Below are 24,254 nucleotides of genomic sequence, written 5' to 3'. Positions count from 1 at the left end.
TAAATAATGGGTGCTAAACAAAGAAGTGGGCAACAAACAAACAAAGATGACAGTCAAGACAGTGCAGAGAAGAGGCAAAATATGGTATAAAAGAAGGACAAACAAGACACCAAAGGGCAGATTTTAGAATGTTCCAATAAAAACAATGTGGTGGATCTGTCCATCGACAAGGTAGTAGTTTGTGGTATTATTAAATGTGATGGGGTGTAAGCAATGGGATATTTACCTATGCCACTGTGCAATAATACCAACGTCACATTTATCAGTTGAATATAATGTAAATTATATGGATAGTTGTGCCAATTGACTTTTTATATTTCAACCTTATTTTATAAACACGTGCATGTGATAAATGTAAAAAAAACTTTATTTAGCACTATATGAATCAACAAAGCTTTAAACTTAGGAAAAATGGATTTTACTCATCTATTTTATTTGTTATCAAGCTCTATAGATTTTTTAGTTAAAGAATTTAGCAAAACAAGTGCTATCATCCTGCATTGCAGTCAATGGATTCGTTAACCACCCTTGGTTTTGCCTCAAGCTGAGTAACTATGGCACCGTTGATATTAATTGCAGATGTAAATGTCTGTGTCGTCGAATGCTCTTATTTACAGACTGAGATCTTGATCATTTGTGCAGTACATCTGTGATAATTGCCTGGCTTGTTTTCTTTATCTAAAAAGCATTACCACTTCCACTCCAGTACTTCATGAAGCAAACTTTCACTCTCTAAACAGGGTAGAAGCAAAAATAGTAAAATTATGTATGCAGTTTACAGTCTCCCATTTTAGGAGTAGCCTAAAAAGGATTAAATTATGCTTCAACTAGTGTTAATTAGCATCATATTTTGTAATGAAAAATGTTTTGTAGGATATTTAACTATTTCTATTCCACATAAAGTGTCTGTGAAATTGACACTTGCATAGAAAAATTAAGTTTTTTAAAGTCATTTTGAGGATATAAAGTAATTATGTCAGTGGAGGTCACTGACAAAGGGCAAAATGGCCAGCCTGCAGCCGTTAATAGAGCTTTGCACCTCAAGCAGTGTAAATACATCTAGATTTCCACCAAGGCTTGTGTAGCAAAATTCATGCATTTGTAGAGGAGAAGAAGCTTGCATAGGTATGAGGAATGTAAAGTGAAGGTGTTCTTACTGATGTATTAAGCCTGTGCTCTGGTTTGTCTCATTTGTGGAGTGGTGCAGAAACTCTTTGGGGTATATTTACTAAACTGCAGATTTGAAATAGTGGAGATGTTGCCTATAGCAATCAATCAGATTCTAGCTGTCATTTGTAGAGTGCACTAAATAAATGACAGCTAGTATCTGATTGGTTGCTATAGGCAAACATCACAACTTTTTCAAACCCGCAGTTTAGTAAATCTAGCCCCTTGTCTGTATTACCCAGTATTGTTTATTACTGTGTTTGTCCCCAATTTAAAGCGCTATGGAATTTGTCTGGAGCTATATAAATAAATGTTGCAGATGATGATATCGCAGAGCGAGATTATTATAATGACATAAAAATATTGAATTCTGCACAAGTTTAGGTCTAGCTGTATATAATTAAAAAATGGAACATTCACTGCAAATCCTCATCCAGCCTCAGTGCTAGACCATAAAAGATTGACCACGAATGTGAGGTCCTTCTGTTGTAGCGCCTGTGAGGAACGGACAGACGCATACAAAGTTCTTACCATGTCCAGGATGGTCCACCTAGCGTTCATACAGACCCCTATGCACGGCTCCATACTATTGTGGTCAATTAATTACTGTCTCCTCTGATGGCTGTCTTCCATGGTACACTTCCGGACCGGTATGTATTTCCCACACTAGTGCTAGCTACATAAAAACCAAACAGCATTCTGGTCCTAACAAACAAACTATGTGACAAGATGCTGCGTAACTATAACTCCTAGCTCCTAGCTCTAGGTGCCATTTACTACCCTAACTGAAACCACATAGTTAACAAACACATCAAACAACAAACAACATCACAAAAATGCAGACAGGAAAAACCGATACTAAAGTCTGCCTTTAATGGGGGTCTGACTCCTGAATCCTGGAAGCGAAAATACTTAACAAATATATGCAATACAATGCAATGCAATTGCATTGCATTGCATTGTTTGGAGGGAGGGAAATATTTTTTTAATGGGAACACTATTATTTTAAATTGAAGCTGGTTGGAGGAAAATAGGTATATTTATTAAATGTGTATGCTATTAATTTAATGTCTGGGCTTGAGGAGGGCCTTCTTAAAAAATGTGGATGCTATAATAATTTAACACCGGGGCTGGTTGAAGTTTTATAAATTTCATGTATCCGTTTTTTTTTTTCCAATTGGGGAGAAGAGGAGAGGAAGACTGCCGGGAGCCGCCGCGCTGTCATGTAGCTTTATTATTTCCTCTCATCTCAGTCGCAATTTGTTTAACATGCCTGTGGACAGAGGGGGATGGCAGGATGGCCTGCCTACCCCGGTCACCTTCAGCTCTGACGGGGGCCCCCCTGGGGACCGCTAGGTCCTAGGCAGTTGCCTAGGTTGCCTAACGGTAAATCTGGCCCTGACTGGTGCCTCTATGCAAGGGTTAAGAAGGCTATCACAAGCCATCCTTCCAGAATTTACAAGCCCGTACTGAAAAAAGATGGGGCTCTCTGTGAAAGCTTGAATAATTAACATAATAAGGACCCCTATTTTGAGTGGGTTATACCTTATTGAGGGATAGTTAAAATCCTTGTGGTGATGTCAGATTTCTAAAAACCACCTTATCTATATTACAAAATATTGGTATATTAATTGATCTAGCATATTTGAGAGACCACATTAAATGACAAAACAACATGTATAATTTTTGGGAGGGGGATTGTTTGTTCTTTCAGATATAGTCAATTTAACACCATGGTTTATGCCGTTTCTGTGCTAATCCACTTTAACAAAAAATAAATATCTATGAGTCTTTAATCTTAAACTTTTATCAACATGAGTGAGGCAGAGATTGAATGTTGAATATTGCTAATATATAGCTAGTTCGACAATCATAGGTATAGGGTCAAAATTGTAAATTGCTTTTTAAAGAGAAAACAGACAATTGGAAGACAATGATTTATTACACCAAAGCCATTATCAAAGCTGCACTCAACAAACTTTCTTCGCTTATCTCAAAATATATTCCAACTTGGTCCCTCCGCTCTGCCTCCAAGCATTTCCAGAAAACTCACCTTTTTAGGCAACCCTATCCAATTCCTAAGCTGCCACCTTAACCTCCCTAGTCTATATTACCTGACTACCGCCCCCGTACACAGTTCATACAAAACTTACATGCATTCTCTTCCTATACTTTCTATACTCAAATAACCCTCAGCACTTTTGTGCTAGCAAACAAATGATAATAGGTGTTTGAACAGATTAAACAAAACCTTTTAGGTGGAAGGATAAGGTGAGTGCTAAGGGAACAAGGCCAAGTGTGGGGAGATTAGAAAGACCACATACAGATGTACACTTTTACTAAAACCATACTTGTACATAATTTTGAACCACACTTGCCTGCTTTTCTGACCTCCCTTCTGGGAGATCCAAGTGGCAAGTGGGGGACAAGTGGCACCACGATTGTGTCATCACTCCCTCCCCTTCTGCTGCTCATTCGTTGCATCATTACAGTTGATAACATCATAATGAATGCATTATGCTCACTTCAGAGGGAAGTGGGCAGGATGTGGGAGGCTGGTCTTTTCTCATGGTAGTCTTGGAGACCTCCCCGAATCTGAAGGACTCAAGTAGACAAGCATGTTTTAAACATTTATGCTATACTGTCATACACATCAGTATATAACCTTTTTGTAGATTTGACGGATTAGTGTTTGCGGATTAGTGTGTCTTATTTTGAAAAATATCATCATCATCATTTATTTATATAGCGCTACTAATTTTGCAGCGCTGTACAGAGAACTTATTCACATCAGTCCCTGCCCCATTGGGGCATACAGTCTAAAGTCCCTAACACACAAACAGACTAGGGTCAATATGTTAGCAGCCAAATTAACCTACCAGTATATTTTTGGAGTGTGGGAGGAAACCGGAGCACCTGGAGGAAACCCACGCAAACACGGGGAGAACATACAATCTCCACACAGATAAGGCCATAGTCGGGAATTGAACTCATGACCCCAGCGCTGTGAGGCAGAAGTGCTAACCATTTAGCCACTGTGCTATCATTATTGTATGTGCCCCTAGTGAAATAATGATATTGTGTATTTAGTGCTAGGCAGTTGCCTCATGAACATTCACATTTATCTGCTTGCTATTTATCATCTATTTTCTCCAAATACTGATTCTAAAGATCTGGCTTATCCCCTCACTCAGAAGCAGGTGATGGTAATGACTTAAATTCTAAATATAGGTAGTATACAGGTTACGATTTAGAATATTGGGGTCTCATTGCTACTCGTTGGTAGATTTAAAAGCTTTGTAATTCATCTTAAGTCAGTGTATTTTACCATTATAGTACTAGTTTATTTGTGCTTCTCAGACTTATCTAGGCTATTTGTGGTAGATGGTAGTATATATGCTCTTTTATATGCTCTATGAGGGAAGTGATTATTTAAATAAGATAGCGGTGGAAAGTATGCATTGCAAAGGGTGTATTTAAGGGGACACTGAAAAACTGAAATAAAGAAAGGGGATGATCCTAAGGTAGTTTGTACTTTAGTAGGTTAAACTTTTAAGTGTTTATTCACTATTTTGACCATGTAGATGTTGATAGAACTCACAAAACTCCGTGATTTCCCAAATGGCACTTCAAGGATTGAAGTGGGATTGCACCCTTACATGAGCTAGTTGGAAAACTGTCATTTTTATCTTATGCTCGTAAAAAGTATTGCTGGTATGCATTTTTTTTTTTATCTCAGATTATATTTTCTAGTTGTTGAAGCAGTATGGCTTTTCTAAAAATCTTTTTACTGTGCAATGCAGTCAGATAATGGACAGACATGACTTGATTATCATGCGCAAAGCATTCTATAAATTCTTACTCTTAGTAAACTGCCTGACACAGAGATACCTAACAGCAGGAAGTTAGCACAAGAGCTATGTGAGCAAGGTCTGGACTAATACACACATGCACATGAATTTCAAATATGAGGGAAAGGGAGACTAATCCTATGCTCACATAGTAAAACTGAGCAACTGTTCACAGCTGGATGTGAGTAAAGTACTTATGCAGTAAGATGTAAATTGACATTTTGATTTGTTGGCCAGGAATAGGCAGATCAATTCCAGTAATATATTTCATTATCCAAGAGAGCCCCCACTTCACATCTTGTCCACATGGTATTCCAATTTAAATATTACGGGAGGCAATACATCCTGAACTTTTGTGAATAAATGACACCCTTTCTTTTCATGTTCTTAGCTTGTTGGCTATGCTTTAATGATTTTTCTACATGCTTTATATAAGCTGTATTGAAAAATGTTAGCTAATATACTGTATAACCACAGTCTTTTTAAGCACAACTTTTACCCATAAAATTACTTGCAATATCATTATGGTCTTTATTTATTTACTAGTATTGCTATAAAACAATAAGCTTAGTGATTGAACTGAATAATAATAATAATCATTTTGCGGTCTCGCTGTCTCAGGCACTGTATCCCTGTGTGTCCTCCATCACTAGCACTCGCATCCCAAGACGCAGATTTTACATAACTGTGCTAGTTTAGGTGCTTCCAGGGAATATGGAATAAAGTCATGACGCGACCTAAGTTAGAAGCAGGTAAATAAACATTGCTAAAATAATTTCCTGAAAGATCTCTTTAGATTAATATATTTCAGGTCTCATTGGTACTTTCCTCTGGTGTCTTGGTTTCAGTGCTTCTTCCGTTTCTGCACCTGTTTGCCTATGCACAATCACGATTTAAGTGCTATAAGAAAATGGAGACTGATAATGCAAAGTAAAGATAAAAGTCACAGGTTCATAGGCTACTGGTAAACGAGTAATAAGAGATTTTTAATAAATGCTGTGGATAATTCACTGAAAATGATCTGAGGTTCTTGCACAATCACAGCTGCTGCTGATGGTGCAGTCACCAGAACTTTTTACTCTGAACTCACTTCTCCTGCTTCTCTAAGCCTCTGACCTTGGCTTGCTACTCTCTTTTAGGTGTTGTCTTCAGCATTAGGTGATTTGGACTTATTACTTATAGACTTTCTGCTAAAGTCATGAGCACTTTATCTGTTCCTATTATTTACTTGAAAACATCCAATTACAAAGTTTGTTGTGTATAAAATTCGTATTTAGCATGATATCTCCACCTGAGGCTCGTCACATTTCCCAAAAGTGAAAAAACATAAAATGTTTGGTAATAGTGAATATATCGTTTGATAAAACAACATTGCGACAGGATGGGCTCACTCTGCTGCCCAGTCTGCGGGGAGGTGATTTTACAGTTTTGTCTTGGGGTTCATTTTGCTGTCAGTAACCTGCTGTTACTGACTACTCATACTCGTGTTACTTGATCATCTAATGCTCACTGACTGTGTCAACTGTGCGCCATTTGTAGGAGAGTAATAGCTGTTATCACCAGCACCTGGAACCGTTTACTTCTGGGTGTTGCATGTATCTGTTACAGCACTGTGCTGGTGATTTTAGCTGGTCCCCCCTGCTTGCCTACTTAGGATAAGGATTGCAGGATATCATCAAGTGTTGACTCAAGGTGCTACATTCAATAGAGAATAGCTGGAGGACAGATTAGAGTAGCTCACAGAAATTCAGCAGATATAGGCATCCTACAGGAAAAGAGTAAAAGGGTTTTTAAGAAAAGTAATTTTTATTGTTCAGTAGTACATCTTAAAAATAACTGTTACATGTCACTAAGGGGGGAATTCAATCCCCCCCAGAGTAGAGCCGCATTAAATGTATTACCGTTATTATGGTAAATGTAACCTGGCTTTCTGCTTGTGGCTCATTGAGCCGTGAAGGAAAAAGCTGGCATTGAAATTACCGTTATAACAGTAATTAAGCGCACTATTATTGTAATAACGGTAATAGTGCACAGGCCACTTTACTTTTTACAGTAACGCAGCCAATTGAATCTGCCCTTAAGAGTTAGTGATGATGTACACAATATAATAACGTGCTCTTTATACAGAGCCAAAAGCAGTTTTCACCTCTGCCATAAATTCAAATACTGGAACAATTCTAGTGGGTAATGTGATTAGGGTAGTCAATCTGGGACAGAGAGTAGACTGTACTGAGCAAACCAATCAGGACTAGATTTGACTGGACCAAAGTACAAAGACTTTCTGCTCATGTGCAGTCAATTTTTCTGTATTAGCAGATGCCTATTGGATTATAACAGATGTTAGCAGATGTGATTAAGGAGGTTAATCCACCTGTTGTCACTTAACCAGAATGTTGTTTTTGTGTACAGGATACAGATCTATATATAATGCAGTGAACAGTCTTGTGGAATCAGGATATTTGTCTCAAGAAACTAAGTGCTACAGGTCTGTGCAATGCCGCTATATCTATACATAGCTGAGAACAGCCTACACGCTTGCACAGTAGGCACTGCGCTTCCGGCACTTGATCACTGGTGACAGCATGTAGCACTGATCTGTCTCAACTCTCTCCTGGTTAATCATGGGGACAGACCTCTCTAGTTACAAACAGGAGAGTTTTCAACACAGTGATATTATTAATAATATTAATCATATTAATGTTTTGCATCAGGCTATAGCTATGGGAGCTGGAAACAATTGTTTGTCTAAAAATGGGTTTTAAACACAATTTACAATGGTCTGTAACTCGCAAATAACTGAATAGCTCATCATTGATACAGTTTCCACTAAGAGCCCTAACACATACAGGAATACTCTGTTTTGTGGTCTTTTACTAGCCCTTTCAGCAAATGAATACGCTTTCTCATGCCTGGTCTCAGACCAAACTAATTCACATTGATCTTTAAATTTATGGCAAATGTACAGTCATTTCTTTCCTATATGTAATCAGCTGCAGCTTAGTGAGGCTAGATCTGACCTCCCCACATAGAAGTAAAATTATGCACTTATGGTAGTAGCTGGTGAAAACCAGGGTGACCATTACACTGAAATAATGCTCCTCTATCAGGCTTGGCTAACAGAGTGCAAAACAGCAGCTTATGGTAAAAAACAAACAAACACCACATTAAAGTAAGACAAGATGATATATAATTGAAGAAATTCCAGCTTAATTTTTATGCTGAAAATTTAAAATTCTCCAAAAATCCTAAAATAACTGTTAAACAAGTTACTACCCAAGGCTATTTTAATGAAGAAAAATATGCATAATATCAACTAATGATGTAAAAATAATGAATATTTAATTTGTATAATTTAATGAAGGGCTTTTAAAAATCAGAGCTAACATTCTTCATGAAACTAATGTTCATTTGGTTTTAACATTAACTTATATGCAATGACCTCATTATTCTGCAATACAGTGCATCATATGCATATAAGGAAAATTCCTGTAGTGTAAGCAGTACAAGCTATCCTTATTGTTTCACTAAAAAACAGAATATATCTATTGCTACACAAACAGCGAATAAAACTATGGGAGAAATTTACTAAATTGTGGCTTTACTAAACTGCAAGTTTTCATGCAATTTGATGTGCAGTTTGTAAACTGTCCAATTTGCTAATGACAAAACCGCACATCAAATTGCATGAGGATTGGAGACCTTGTTCGGGTACAAATAGGATGGCCCGGTGTACTCACTGGGCAATAAGCTATGGCTCTCTACAAGAGATGCTCTGGCTTGGTTCTCCGAGAACCAAACCCAACCGAACTTTGCCAAGCAGGCTCAGTACTTTTGCGTGCCCTCGGAAGTGAAAACGAAGCAAAATGTCATCGATGCATCAGCGGGTTTCGCAAGTTTTGAAGTCTAGAAGTCCCGCCCTCCCCGGCGATCCAGCGCCATTTCACATAGAGACACAGAAGGGTAGTACAGTTCTTGCCAGTCTCTAGTGCAGTTGGGCAGCATCATATTTAAAACAGTAAGAGGAGGGGTGGCAATTTTCTTAAAAGTGTCCAGTGACATTCTACTGAGTTATAGCTCACACAGAAACAGGAGAGGTCTATTGCTCCATTGCTAATTGTCATTGCTGAAATAGAAATAATAGGGCTGTCAGTGTTCTTCAAAATCTGCAGTCACTGTACTGTGTTATTATAGCTCACACTGAAACAGGAGAGGCCCCAGTGCTGTTGCTAGTCTACAAGGCATTGCTTTTTGGCTTGAAAAAGTCTCATATCTGAGACGAAACGCGTCGCCCAGTTATTCACATATCAGTTTTTACCATTTGGTTCTGAATATATACCGATTAGGTACTACAGACCTATTGTTTGAGGAACCATCCCACACTGCTCTTCGTTTCTGTCCGGGCAGTTTTTCTGAATGCACAGCCTAATGTCACATGTTGGCAACTATTCAATCACAGGAGAGCTGCGGTGAAACACCGCTAGGAGGATTCACTTGTAGGACATTTCCATCATCAGCAGCGGATAGCTGTAGGAGAATTTATTCCAGAGAGCCGCAACATTAACAGCATAGAAGAGGACCGTGAGTACTGTTGGTCTATATTCTCTATATCTTATGCTGGACTGCACATTAAGGCTTATATATCCGGATATCCTCAGTGCTATAACCTCCTTATTCTGCTTTCGGATACATCTGTTACTGTGGACATTATTATTATGAAGAGTTAGTGTGACTATCTATGTCTTCTTGCCTTTGACTACACTTATCTGTCAACAGAACCATTTTTACTTGCATTTAGGAGTTATATCTCCTTATTTTATATTGGATCCGAATATATTTTTGTAAATAAATTGTTGATTATTTATTTCTGCCTTGGTCTTTGTACCTTCTATATATTTTGCCTCACCTATATGTATTTCTAGCGCTGTAACTTTGTCCTTGAGTTCCATTGTAAATTGTCATTGTAATAGAAATAATAGGGCTGTCAGTGTTCTTCAAAATTTGCAGTCACATTGTACTGTACCATAGCTCACTCAGAAAAAGGAGAGGTGACAGTGTCCTTGTCACTTTCCAGTCTCCAGTCACATTGTTCTTGTCACTCTCCAGTCTCAGTCATGATGATACGAATCCCTCTACATCATGTGCTAAAGCCTATGTCAAGTGCATAGTGGTTTTAAGTCAGGGAACAAAAATGTAAAAAAAACTTGTACCATTTTAAAGAAAAAAACACCTCTCTAAAAAAGGTGAAAGTTTACTGTAGAAAAACATAAAATTGCCAACATGCTATTCTACCTAAAATATTACCAAGCATACCAGCATCAGAGTCAGCTAGCTCCCTTCTCTCAGCTAGATCCCAGCACCTGCAATCTACATTGTCATCATCCTCACCCTCATCAGTGTGTACATCATCCTTACATAATACTAATTCATACCTGCTGGAATCCACCATTACAGAAGTTTCTGTACTTTGATGTAATGTCAGTAATGGTCTTCCCCGTGGAATTTGTAGTTCGATTTTTGGGCAATTCTTTTACAAGGAATCTTTTGTCAAAATGTTGTGCTGACTCATCTGCATCACCACTGGGTGTCTTGGGGAAGCTAAGTTTTTTCCGAGCAGCAGTTGCCAAAGAAACTGAGGGAGGATGAGTCATCGTGCCATGTACCACTTGAGCTGTCAGCTTGCTGACCAGGAGCTCATTGCATCTCTTGAGATCTGGGTCAGCTGGAAGGAAAGAAAGGACATAGCTCTTAAACGTAGGATCATGCACAGTTGCCAAAATTTAGTGATCTGACTTTAAGATATGGATAACTCTCGGATTCTGACAAAGCGATTAAAGTACTTTATCTACAAGTCTGCTGCTGGATAAAGCTTTTCTAAGAGACCCAAGGATAATGTAGATGATTCAGCAGAACCTTTTGGCCTGGTCTAAAAGAATTGTTCAAAAATCTTAACATCTGTTTTGTAAAATGAACTACAAATTCCACGAGGATGGCATTTTGATCAAAGTACAGAGACTTCTGTAATGGTGGGTGGACTCCAGCCGGGATTAATTAGTATTGAGTGATGATGATATACACACTGATGAGGGTGAGGATGATGACAATGTAGATTACAGGAGCTGGGATCTAGCTGAGGGACGGAAGCTAGCTGATGCTGGAATGCTTATTAATATTTAGGTAAATTTACATGTTGGCAATCTTTTATGTTTTTCTACAGTAAAGTTTCACGTTTATTAAAGATGTGTTTTTTTCTTTAAAAAGGTAAAAACAATTTTTTACATTTTTGTTTTTGACATTTATGTTACAGTGACTTCTCTAATGGTGGTTTCCTGTGGGGTTGAATTAATATTGTGTTAGGATGATGTACAAACTGATGAGGGTGAGGTTGAGGCTGAAGATCACGTCAACAACATCTTGCCACTGTAGAGTTCATTGACAGCACTATTACCTTAGCTGCCTTAAGCCCATTGTTACCTTTTTTTTGGGGAGGGGGGAAACAAACCTAGCACTTCAGCCACAAAAGTGACACTCCTTGTCGTTGAAGTGCTTGGTTTGTTAAAGTGTGCATGTCCTTTTTAATATCCAATATAAGGGTGGGTGGGAGGGTCCCAAGGACAATTCCATCTTGCACCACTCTTCCTTTCAGCTACCACTGTGAGCCAATGTTACCTACCTGTGCTATAAGTGCTGAAATTTGTTTCCATTCTTCCTTTCAATTGCTTCTCTCTCGTACATGTTATCACATACTTTGTTTTTCACTGGGTTCACCATCTCCAACTGTGTTACTGGAGTGCTATGGGTGACAGCGGTCTCCTCCTTTAACTTCCAAATATTCTGCTGTAGGGGCCGGTGACACACCCATTTGTTTTATCAGGTCTCTTAGCTGTTCTTTAAACTGGACATATTTATCAACCTGCCTCAGAGCCTCTGTATTATTCTTCTGAAGCGCAGTGTATCTCTCATGTACAAACTCTCTTAAATCTGGGATCTTATCTGGTGGGTCACGTTTTAATTTACGTATGGTCTCCTCAATTGCATATATATATATTGGTTTAAATCTCTGTTCAATGTAGCGTATTCCAAGATGCTGGATTAAATGCTGTCCACGTTTCGTGTCACAGTCTTTCTGAAGCAGATGTAATGCCACTTCAATTGTAATATCCATTCCTGTGTCTATATAAGTTTGGCAGTTATTCAGTGATGAGAGGGAGGTATCCAGAGAGGAGATAAAGATTAAATATACAACACGAGCAGACGTGGTTTAATAATGTAGAGCTTATTGACAGCACTGTTGGGCTTAAGGCAGTTAAGCTATTGGTAGCTTGTTTTGTTCGAGCCCAGACAAAACAAGCACTTCAACTACAAAAGTGGCACTCCTTGGCGCTTGAGTGCTTGCTTTGTTAAAATGTACATGTCCTTTTCAATATCTTACATAAGGGTGAGTTGGAGGGCCCATGGACAATTCCATCTTGCACCACTTTTCTTTTCTGCCATTGCTGTGTGGCAATGTTTCCTAGATGTGCTATGAACTGCCGTGTGTTTGTGTTGTTGCTCTGTCACTTAGCATCCAGCCAGGTTGCTGTAGTCTTTGTCCGAAAGTGTATGAAATTAATATTGTGACCAGTGAGGTGGCCTTAATTGACTGGAAATGACTGAAAATTTGTGTTATTGAGGTTAATAATAATGTAAGAACAAAAAAAGAGCAGAATTATGTGATTTTAGCATATTTTAGCTAATTTTCTAAAAAATACAGAGAAAAACCAAAACTAAAACACGCGAAGGTGGTTTTGCCAAAATCAAAACACGACCTTAATCCATATCCAAAACCAGAGCCAAAACCAAAACATGGGAGTCAGTAAACATCTCTACTCTCTGCACAGCACATTGTTGTGAGTATGATTTCTCAGAAGTTAGAGCCAAGATACATCGGGCCATACCCAATCAACAAAAGATCATGCAGATTGCTACTATCACCAATCTACTGGATCTACTCAGCATTTCCCGTGTTTCTCCTGAAGCATCTAAAGGCTTCAGAAGAGACACATTTATCACTCAAGTCATACCATTGTTTAGAGAATAGCTCAGTATTGACTTTTTTATCCCCGCTTCTTCTCCTACTCTTTTACTGTTTCCACTAACATGACCACAGTTTTCACCCCCACTATTCTACTCCTCTTCCAATAACCATAGCTTACAATCCCCCATTATCCTACTCTCTCCAAACCTAAGCTATTAAGTTTATCTGCCCAAGACAAGCTCCTTGGTGGAGAAGAGTGTGTTTCTGAACCATTGAAAACTGCCATTTATTTTTCAATATTTCACCTAAAATGCTTAGGTAGTGAGGTTTTTTATGTGTATCTGAAACTTTTTCAATGTTTACTGGGCATGTGAAATGACTGTGGGCTGTGGTGAGCCAAAAGAGAGAAAAAAACTGAAATTACATCTGGTGATTGTTACTTCCCTCCAATTAAATCTAGTGTCTTCAGCCAATGAAACCACAGTAATTTTATGTGGTGAATCCACAGTAGTTTCATATTGAAAGTGTGTGGCTTCTACAGTTGCAACAACAGTGTCAGCTAATGAAGCAGCTTGTTGCTATGAGGGGTCAAACAGACACTTTTCTTTACACTGAAGGTGGTATCCGCACTGCCCATCAGGCCAGGAGCCTCAGGAAGCGGCCTAGAAGGTCGTACTTGTCCTGCAGTATGGCAGACACACTGTCACTCACCGGACCGTGAGTGCCTCTGCGCTGGTGCGTGGCTCCATAGCCTTCCTGTCGGCACCTATCCTGAACCGCGGCCGTCCGCCATCCTGATGGTCTGCGCATGCGCAGCTCCCAAGAACTCTTGTGACTGTTGCTTTTAATCCAAATTGGTTGATCAGGCAACTCCCTATTTAAGGCACCTGTGTGCATTACCTCATTGCCTGATCTTGGAGTCTCATTCCCTGTGAGTCTCTGAAGGTGTCCTCTGTGTTCTACTAGTGTGTTCAGTTTCCTGCTGATTCCTGATCTACTCATCGCTGGTTTCCATACCCGCTACTATCTCCTGTGTACTACTAGTGTCTTTAGTTCCTGTGGATTCCCTGTGCTACTCATTGCTGGTTTCCATACCTGCTACAGTCTTCTGTTTCCTGCCTGTGTCCTCAGCTGGACTCTGATTACCGGATCTACTCACCTGTGGTTCCTACACTCGTCTTTGCCGTCCAGCGTCTCTGCAGTTCCTGCATCTCCCTGTGGACAGACTGTTCTACTGAATAGCGGTATGCCTATCTGTTATTGACTTTCTACGTTTACTCTGCATATCCGCTACGACAAGTTTCCACGCTCAGCAGCGGTATCCATACCCGCCATAGACTGTTATTGTTACCCTGCATACCTGTTTGGAATTAACCATACTACTCAGTCGTTATATGCATAATTGTGATTGACTATCCATTATTGGCCTGCATATCTGTGCTGAGCAAGTCTCTACCAAGCAGCGCCACACATACCGTTATATAGACTTTGTTGGATACGCTGCATACCTATTGGGATCAAGTTCCTCTGTACTCTCAGTGTCTGCATCCTATTATCTTTGTATGCTTCCACTCATCAACACTTGTACACATCCTCACCTATTAAGCAGTGGTACAACTTGCTATACGCAGACCACTGACTTCCCCATACCTACCTGCACCTGGACAAGTTTTCTCACCATAAACAGTGGTACAAATTGCTATACGCAGACCACTGACTTCCCTGCTACCTCCCTGCATCTACTCACGTCCATCCTGATCTCCGTGTTCAAATCTGCCTTTCCATTATATCAGCTAGTCGCTGATTCATTGACCAAAGATTGCTGCAAGTCACTGACTTTCCTATTATTTATTGGCATTCTCTCTCCATCTGCTGTGATATTTGTTCCGCTAGTCACCCCGCTACCAGAGGACCGTTGTGTGAGCTTCACTACTCTGGTAAGCCCAGTCATCTAGTGAATTCCTGGGCAAGACTCCTAGTGCCTGTGACACACACAATCCTTGCCTAGGTGTTGGGATTACCGACTTCAGCTTCTGGCTTGGTAATAATAACAATGTTAATGTGCTAGTTCACATTAACATTGCACACTCGTTTTATTCTGTACTGTTGTACCCAGTATGGGCTACTGCTTTAATTGTATTTATATTTTGTATTTTGTACACCGGAAACCCTGTGGCACCATATAAATAAACAATAGTCATAATTATAATAATAGTATAAACTGGGTCTTCTGTGTCTGAAAACAATGCTTCCAAAATTAGATCCACAAACCACAAGTGGCTTTTTACCCTAAAATCAGTATAGATTTTACAAAATCTGTCACATTAATTCTCTGATCCCTTGTTTTTTCATACAATATTCCCAAGGCTTGAAACATTATGACATTGGAATTGTAATTCCTAATTTACAAATGAGTATTTTAATTTATGTAATGTTAAGTGAGCTCAATTGAAACTTACCCAAGTAAAGAAGCTAATAGCCCCAACTATAACACATATAACGTACAGCAATTTACATAGCATAAAATTCATGCTGAAAATGTAATCTGAAATAACTATTCCATAAGCTATCCTGAATATATCAAGATTATTGCCACCCAACTGTGAAATAAAAATTTAACATGACTGTGACAGGATAGACTGCCTATGCCACCCTGTCTGTTGTTCCTGGGAACCGTCTGGGCTTACTTTGCCACCGTTCCCTTTTGGTATCCCAAATGCACCTTCTAACCGCAATGGGAGGGGCGTACAAATGGTGCCACTACTGGACTCCTTACCAGCATCCAGAACCGAGTTTCTTCCAGCTATCTAATGCTGCTAGCACACCCCGTTACTGGTGCACTTGAACTAGTACCCCTGACCTCTTCCTATGGATCAGGGTTGCTGTGGATGGATCACCCCTGGCCTATCACACTGGCCAGAGCTGCTGGGTAGCGGGCAGAGCGGTGGTATCGGAAAGCTGGGTTCAAATCTCAGAACAACCGGGTACGGATTAGAGTTGGGTCTAATCTGTAGGTCACAGGAATCAGCATAGAGAAGTTTTCAAGTAGGTCTTTGATACAAGTGATGTTTATTTGCTCTTATACTATGTGACGGTACCAGTGATCAGGTGAGATGAAACAAGAAGAACAATTTCCAATACAAAACAATGCTTTTCTATACGGTTGGATACAGCCTCACAGGGTAAGCCAGCCCCCTGAGGTCTGAGCTATTTTTAGAATCAGGGTGCAATATGTTTACCAAAACATGGATTTACATGCAATGCAAAGCTAACAAAATTTACACTAATCTGTGATATCCTAAAACTTGCTGTGATTTCCTGCATCCTGTTCTAGACACAGGAAATCTAATAGCAAGTCTAATTAAAGCTTCCTGTGCTTCAGGTGCTATACCCTCACACATCAAAAGGTCTAATTAACACGAGATTGACATGGGTCCTTTCTTCAGACAGTTGCAGAATGCACATTCCCAAAGAAAATTAGCAAAACCCCAAACAAGTCATTTCCACAAACCGAAATACAAAAAAGACTTCCTCAACAAATGCTTTTTGCATCAGGAATGTACGTTAGAAATAATGCATTTCCTCTAGCAAAGTTAAAACAAAACCGAATTCCCTCCCCTGGTCTCAGAAATAAAGATATTTCCTTTACCAAAATACATACAATATCAAAAGTAAGTACATTTGCAATTATATAAATAAGCGCCCTGCGCTATTTCCTTTAAATAAATTTATACCATAAATTATTTATAAGTGATCCAGTCACACTCCTCCCTCCCTTGTCCCTGTGGGCAACCAGTGTGCCATGTCTCCACAATTTGGTTCCTGGTTCCGCAGTCTCTTAGGATTACTGGAGGTGATACAGGGGATCCGGCTGTGAGCCTTTACTTGCTTTTGAATTATGTGATAGTCATAAATTTGAAGTGCAAGGCTCCAGTGCAACAATCTGCCATTTTCCCTTGAGGTGTGTTAAAGCCACTTTAAAGGATTATGATCAGTCACCACAGTAAAATAAATAAGTACCAACTGCGCTCGCAAGGTGATGATAGAACAGAAAGTAAAGGAAATATTAAACCAATAATGGAAGATATAAAGACATGCAAACAAATGCTGAATAGCAGTTAGTCATGTAATGACTTAAGGTGGTGTATCAATGTATATTGTAATTAAGAATGATACTGATCACAATCTACATGAAGTTGATTACAATAATCCCCTTCTCTTCCCCCCGTATTCCCTCCCTACCCTCCCCCCCTTTTTTTTCTCTTTGAGGTTATCCTGGCAAATGTGGACACACCTAGGTCGTCTAGAATAACCTTCCATTGATGTATATTCCATCGCTATTTTTCTTCACTCCCACCAGTGTTTTATAGAGACTTGACATTCATGTGACTTACTATACAAAGGATTATTGTAATCAACTTCATGTAGATTGTGATCAGTCTCATTCTTTATTACAATATACATTGATACACCACCTTAAGTCATTACATGACTAACTGCTATTCAGCATTTGTTTGCATGTCTTTATATCTTCCATTATTGGTTTAATATTTCCTTTACTTTCTGTTCTATCATCACCTTGCGAGCGCAGTTGGTACTTATTTATTTATACTGTTTTACAAGGAGGGACTCCTTGGTTCCTCTACTGCTGCAGGTGTGTCACACAGCTTGTTTTTGAGCGCATTTGTATATATTTGTTATAACCACAGTAAAATGTCATCCATACAAATAAGGTTGAAGTTTTTCACTGCCCAAACAATGGCCAAACATTCCTTCTCAATTGTGGCATACACCACCTCCAGGTTAAGCAGTTTTATGCTCAAATAGGTCACAGAGTGCTCCTGCCCACCTGGCCCCACCTGGCTAAGTACTGCTCCCAACCCATGCTGTGATGCGCCAGTTTGCACAATAAAGTCCTTGTCATAATTGGGCGCCAACAGTATTGGAGCACGAACCAGGGCTTCCTGACTGAAATGCTCACAAGTGGATGTCCAGTCAACTACTTTGGGGAGTTTTTTTCTTAGTGAGATCTGTCAGGGGCTTTGCTACAGTGCCAAAGTGTGGGACGAAATGTCTGTAGTACCCTGAGGTCCCTAAGAAACCCGGTACTTGTCTTTGGATTGTGGGCCGGGGCCAGTCTCGGATGGCCTCTACCTTAGCTGGTTCTGGCTTAACCCTATCACCCCCCACACGATGACCCAGGTACTGCACCTCTGACATCCTCGTGTCAGAGGTGACATCCCCATGACACTTGTCTGCTCTGATGGTCAGTCCTGCCCTATGAATTTTCTTCAACACTTACCCTACATGTTTCCAATGATCCTCCCAGGATTTACTGAAAATGGCAATGTCAACCAAGGAGGCCTGAGCAAAGCCTTTACACTCTTCCAGTAGGTATCAAACACACGCTGGAAGGTTGCTGGTGCATTCTTCATCCCAAATGGCATGGACTTAAACTCGAACAGGCCAAATTGGGTGATGAATGCTGACCGTTCATGAGTCTCGGGGGTCAGCGTTATCTGCCAATACCCCTTGCTCAAGTCAAAGGTGGAAATATACTTTGCTCCAGCTAACTCGTCTAACAGAGTGTCAATTCAGGGCAGGGGATAGGCATCAGACACGGTCACCTCGTTCAACCAGCAGTAGCCTACGCAAAACCGTGTTGTCTTGTCCTTCATGGGAACCAATGCAACCGAGGTTGCACATGGACTATCCGATGGTTGGATAACCCCTAGCTCAAGCATCTCCTGTACTTCCTTGTATTTATTTTCCTTGGCCTCTGGTGAGACCCGATAAACGGTTTGCCTAACTGGCCTATGCTCACCAGTGTTTATATGATGCATCACCAAGGAAGTCTGACCGGGCTTCCTACTAAACTGAGTCGCAAGCAGCCACAGCACTGCCTCAAGCTGCTCCCTCTTGCGGGCACTCAACTGCTCATCCCAGCCCACTTCCTCTACACCACCTTTACCTCTGGCATCCGCGAGGAGGTCAGGTAGTGGGTCACTTCCTGGTTCCCCAGTTGGAAAGTAGCAAACCGCTGCTACAGCCTCCACACGATCATGGTATGCCTTCAACATATTTATGTGGTAGGTCCACTGCCGCCTACTGTTGCTTATCAAATGACACCACGTAGGTGATGTCACTCAGGCATTTTGAGACCATGTACGGTCCAGTCCAGGCAGCCTGGAGCTTGTTCTGGCGCGTGGGCATCAGAACAAGGACCTTCTGCTCTACCTCAAACACTCTGGCACTAACACCCTGATCATAGTAAGCCTTCTGTTTTGCCTGCTCTTATGCTAGGTTACCCTGCGCGAGCCCCATGAGATTCTCTAACCGATCTCTGAGCTTCAACACATACTTCACCACAGAGACATCCTGGGTGGGTAGCTCCCCTTCCCAAGACTCCCAAAACAGGTGAAGCGGTCCACAGATGGTGTGGCCATATAGTAGTTCAATGGGGGAGAAACCGGTAGACTGCTACGGCACCTCCCAATAAGCAAACAGAAGGTGCGGCAGGTAGCGTACCCAGTCCCACCCCTCCGAAGTTACAAATACCCGTAGCATGTGCTTCAGAGTGCCATTGAACAGCTCGCACAGCCCGCTAGTCTGGAGATGGTAGGGGGCAGTACGAAGTTGCCGCACTCCTCACTTGACCAGTTCACTCATGAACTGTGTCCCTTGATCAGTTAGGATCTCTCTAGGGAATGTTACTCTGCTAAATACTCCTAGCAGTGCGTCCGCTACCTGTTCCGTAGTTATGGAGAACAGAGCTACAGCCTCTGGATACCGGGACGCGTAGTCCACCACGGTGAGGATGTTCTCTTACCCGATCTACTGGGCACAGGCAGTGGACATACTATGTCTACTGCCACTCACTGAAAAGTTTCCCCAACTATTGGCAAGGACCAGAGGGGAGCACGAGCACTGGGGAGCCCAAGATGCTGACACACATCATAGGACTTACAGTAGGACATCATCCAACATTCCCGGCCAGAAAAAGATCTGTGTCAGTGTCACGAGCCGCGGCAGTACGACGCATCCTAGGCTGACGTAGCAGCCGAACACGTGCATTAGTTACAATGCACTGTTATCTTTGTGGCATAGAGTAGGAGGGTGTAGGGACATCCTCCAACTCCAGGGGGAGCTCTCGCATGATTCTATTCTGTCATTTATATTTTCATGCATGTTCCTGGTTTGTGATATGACCTATGCTTGTTCTAAGCTAGTAATTAATTAGCAGCCTCCTGAGGCTGATTATCAGCCCTGCCCACTTACTTTCCGATTTGTCCATCAAAGTATTTAAGGCAGTGAGGACTGGGCCTCAGTGCCGGTTGTAGTCCCTGCTTGCTAGCATACTTCTCCTGCTGTTGTTGTACTTGCTGTCTTCTGTGCTACAGTTGCTGACCCCTGGCCTGAACTTTGACATTGATGATTTGCCTGTGATCCTGACCCCTTGCTTGGATATTGACGCTGCTGATTCGCCTATGACCCTGACCCCTGGCTTGAATACTGACTTCGCTGATTTGCTCATGACCCTGAAACCTTTGCCTGGATACCTGATTCCTATTCTTTGTAATACCTGCGCTACGATCTCAGGTTATCAGCTCCTACTACTAGAGAACAAGACCTGGGGGTATCCGAGTACCTGTGAGCATGTCTAGCTCTATGGGAAAGATGGCTGCTATAGGTGAAGACCTCTGAAGTGGTTCTAGGAGTTGATACCTGGGGCGTGAGCTGTAACAGTCAGGCGCTTCAGTGTTCGATCTCCTCCCTGGTGTCCCGCCATAGGGATTTCGTGGGTAACATCAGTTGCGCGCGAAAGCCCCTTGGTACCACCAGTTGAGCTTGTTCCCGGACTGGTCTATCCCCATATACTTTCCTAGCTACACGGTACAACAACCCTTTTACACCAGTTCACACTCTTCACCTCCAGCTCTGAAAGGCTTCCGCCAGCCTGGCGCCTCATGCCTTCCAGTGAGAAATCAGAGAGCTGAGCTGCCCTGAACTCTTCCCAGCAGCCCTTACTGTTGGGGTTCTTTACCTATAGTAACGATTGATCGGAGCACAGAATAAGAGACCACACAAGTGTCTGGTTTCCAAACTGAAACTGCTTTACTCTAGAAATAAATCATATAATTATACATAATAGTTTTTAGGGGTATAGCAGTGTAACAACCAATTAGACGTTTTACAGGCATAGAAGCGTAACAACCAATTAGAAAACAGTAAATTATGAATACAATAAGCTAATGATACATTATGCGTATTCTGCAATTTGTAAGTTTTAAACAAATCTTTCTTTTGTTTTTATCTTCTCATGCATTTTCCCACCAGTCTAAATGTTACTTTTCATAAAACTTTCACCTGTGCGTCCTTGGCTTGTCCATATTCTCTGAGAACATCTTTTGCAACATTTTTCAAAACTTCAATCTTTATCTTTTCTAATTCTGAGTACAATATCTACTAATTTCTTTTAAAGATATAACATAAAGATTACTTATATGCATATATCCTTTTTATTTTGCAAACTCTCACATTACTATCGTCTAAATCAGTATACGCTGCAAGGGGGTCTAGGTTGGGGTTACTAGGGTCAGTCAAAGTGGGGTCCATCAAAGGGGGAGTCACTGTGGTCTCCTATACTCACTGCTGGAGCTGGCATACTGCTAGGGAAAGGAGCATCACCGGGCACTCCCACAAGAACAGGTTGGCAAGAGACAACATCCTCTGTGTTGCTAGGGGACGTAGTTTTTCCAGCGGTAATGAGCTGGCTGTTTCGCATAGAAATAGCAGGTGTGGTCTTTTCCTTTGGACTGGCTAAAGCTGTGGTTGCTGGTGATGGCTGTTGTCTAGCAGCTGTGGTCTTTTCCTCTGGGCTGGGTTGTGCAGGTGTAGATCCTGAAGACTGTAATTTAGCAGCTTGGCTCCAGGTAATAGAGTTGAGAAATGCGGTCACAATTTCACCCCCAACATCGTTGCCCAAGATCACATCAGTTGGGAGGCCATCCATAACAGTATCATCTCGCAACTCTCAGCCATCTCCTCAGTCCAGATACACCCTTGCTATAGGCGCTTCCTTCTCCAGTCCTTCTGCCACGGTAACTTTGGCAGTGCAAACCTTCAATACTGCAGCAGGATCAATAAGATGGGGGCTCACTACAGTTATGGATGCCCCTGAGACTCTCAGTCCTTCACTCTGTAGGGGTCCCACTTGGACTGCAGGCTGCAGGTTCCTCCACATGCTTTCGAGGGGGTCTTTTGCACACACAGGTGACTCTTTCCGCTGAGTCACCTTCAGACACGCCACACTTCATTGGGCTGGCAGGGGTGGAAACAGTCTCTAATGGCTCCCCTTCACCAGTTAAGCAAGTCAGCTGGGCCCAAGGACTTGGATTATGGGCATGAGTCTGGGGTGCTGAGCCTGTGGGACAGCCCATCCTTTCCCGCAGTTGTAACACTTCTTCTCCAGCATGGGCTCCGGTGGTCTCTGATAAGTCCCAGGGAAAGAATGGGGTGGTGGCGAATGGTACACAAATGGTTAGGTACTTGCTTTTGGGGCTGAGATGAAGAGGGGTGTCCCCCTGATTGTAGAGTCCTTTGGGATGGCTGTTAACCTGGCGCATCTGCCAGTATGGCCTCACTGCCACATAATGATCCGTCAACTGGGCTGCTTTTTCCAGGTTTGCCGGGCTACGGTCCAATACCCAGTTTTTCCCCGTTGGTGCGCACTGGCAATGAAATTGCTCTCTTCAAATTAAGTCCACTAATTCCTCCCAGGACTTGGCTTCAGATCCATTAATCCATCTTATTGTCAACTGTGCAAATGGTTGGCTGCACCATTATGGTTCAGCCTCATGGCTGAAATGGGTGCTTTTAGACAAATCTCCGGGGTAATAACATAGCGCTTAAGGAGGGCTCATTTACCATGTCGTAGTCCGTACAGTCCTATGGAGCCACTCCGCGATAAGCTTCCACTGCACGACTTTGTAGTGTGGGAACCAGATACTTTACCCACTCCTGTTTGGCTAAGTCAGGGGGGCTACAAGACATTTTGAACACCTGCAAATGTTACCAAATTTAATGACACTTTTGGAGATATTGATAAAGTGGAGAGAGCCCAATCTGGGTGCAGCAGATGACTGTTCACGGCCCGCTGCAGGAGGCGATGACCACTGATTGCCCCACAACTTGATGAAAAGAAACCACCTCAGTTGTTTTGTCTCCCAGGGACCCCAGCTGCTGCATTAGTACAGAAAAGTTACCCTCATCACGCTGTTAAACATTCGCCACTGGGTCACTCTGGGGGGGTGACTGACGCTGGAAGCAGGTGCTGTATTCTGGGATGTTACTGCAGGTACCTCTATGGTTGGCATTACCATCTCCTCCTGGTCACTGTCAGCTTCCTCATCTGCTGACCCGTACAGCGCATTCCAGGCCTTCAGCAGCTTTTTCATTTCACTCCTTGTCGCTGTGTAAGGAATTTCTAACTGCTTTGCTTGGCACAGTATCTCGAGGTCCGCCTTGGACATCTTACTGTACTTAGACATCCTGTTTATTCTCCTGGCTGCAATTATTCCTCTCCTGAATAAATCAGCTCTCCCGACTGGTGCCCGAAAAGTCACCTGGGGCTATCCCTCTTCTCGCCACCAAATATCTGTGACAATGACGCACAAACATATATGTATATGTATATGTATGTATATATATATATATATGTATATGTATGTATATATATATATATATATATATATATATGTATGTGTATATGTATGTATATATATATATATATATATATATATATATGTATATATGTATGTGTAATATATATATATATATATATAATGTATGTATGTGTATATATATATGTATATATATATATATATATATATATATATATATATATAACCATAATAACTTGTAATCACTATTTATCAAGGTAAGACAAAAATCAGTAATTGTAGTAGGATGAAATTTTAATTAAAAAATATAGTGTGGAAAGGGGGAAGCTTCTTGACACCAGGAGGACACGTAATTACTGTAACTACTATGTCTGCCTCAGGCTGATAAAGGTTTGTAAGAAGTCATTAAGAAGAAAATGATATTGACAAATGATATGTTTTGTGACTTTACATAGACACCATGCTGTGCTGTAAATTCCTCTTCCACCATTTCTTAGTAAATGGGCTAATTGTCTTTGCCATGAGCCACAATGAGATTGA

This window comes from Mixophyes fleayi, chromosome 4 (assembly GCF_038048845.1).
Source record: "Mixophyes fleayi isolate aMixFle1 chromosome 4, aMixFle1.hap1, whole genome shotgun sequence".
Taxonomy (NCBI): Eukaryota; Metazoa; Chordata; class Amphibia; order Anura; family Limnodynastidae; genus Mixophyes; species Mixophyes fleayi.
This window is presented reverse-complemented; position numbering follows the sequence as displayed.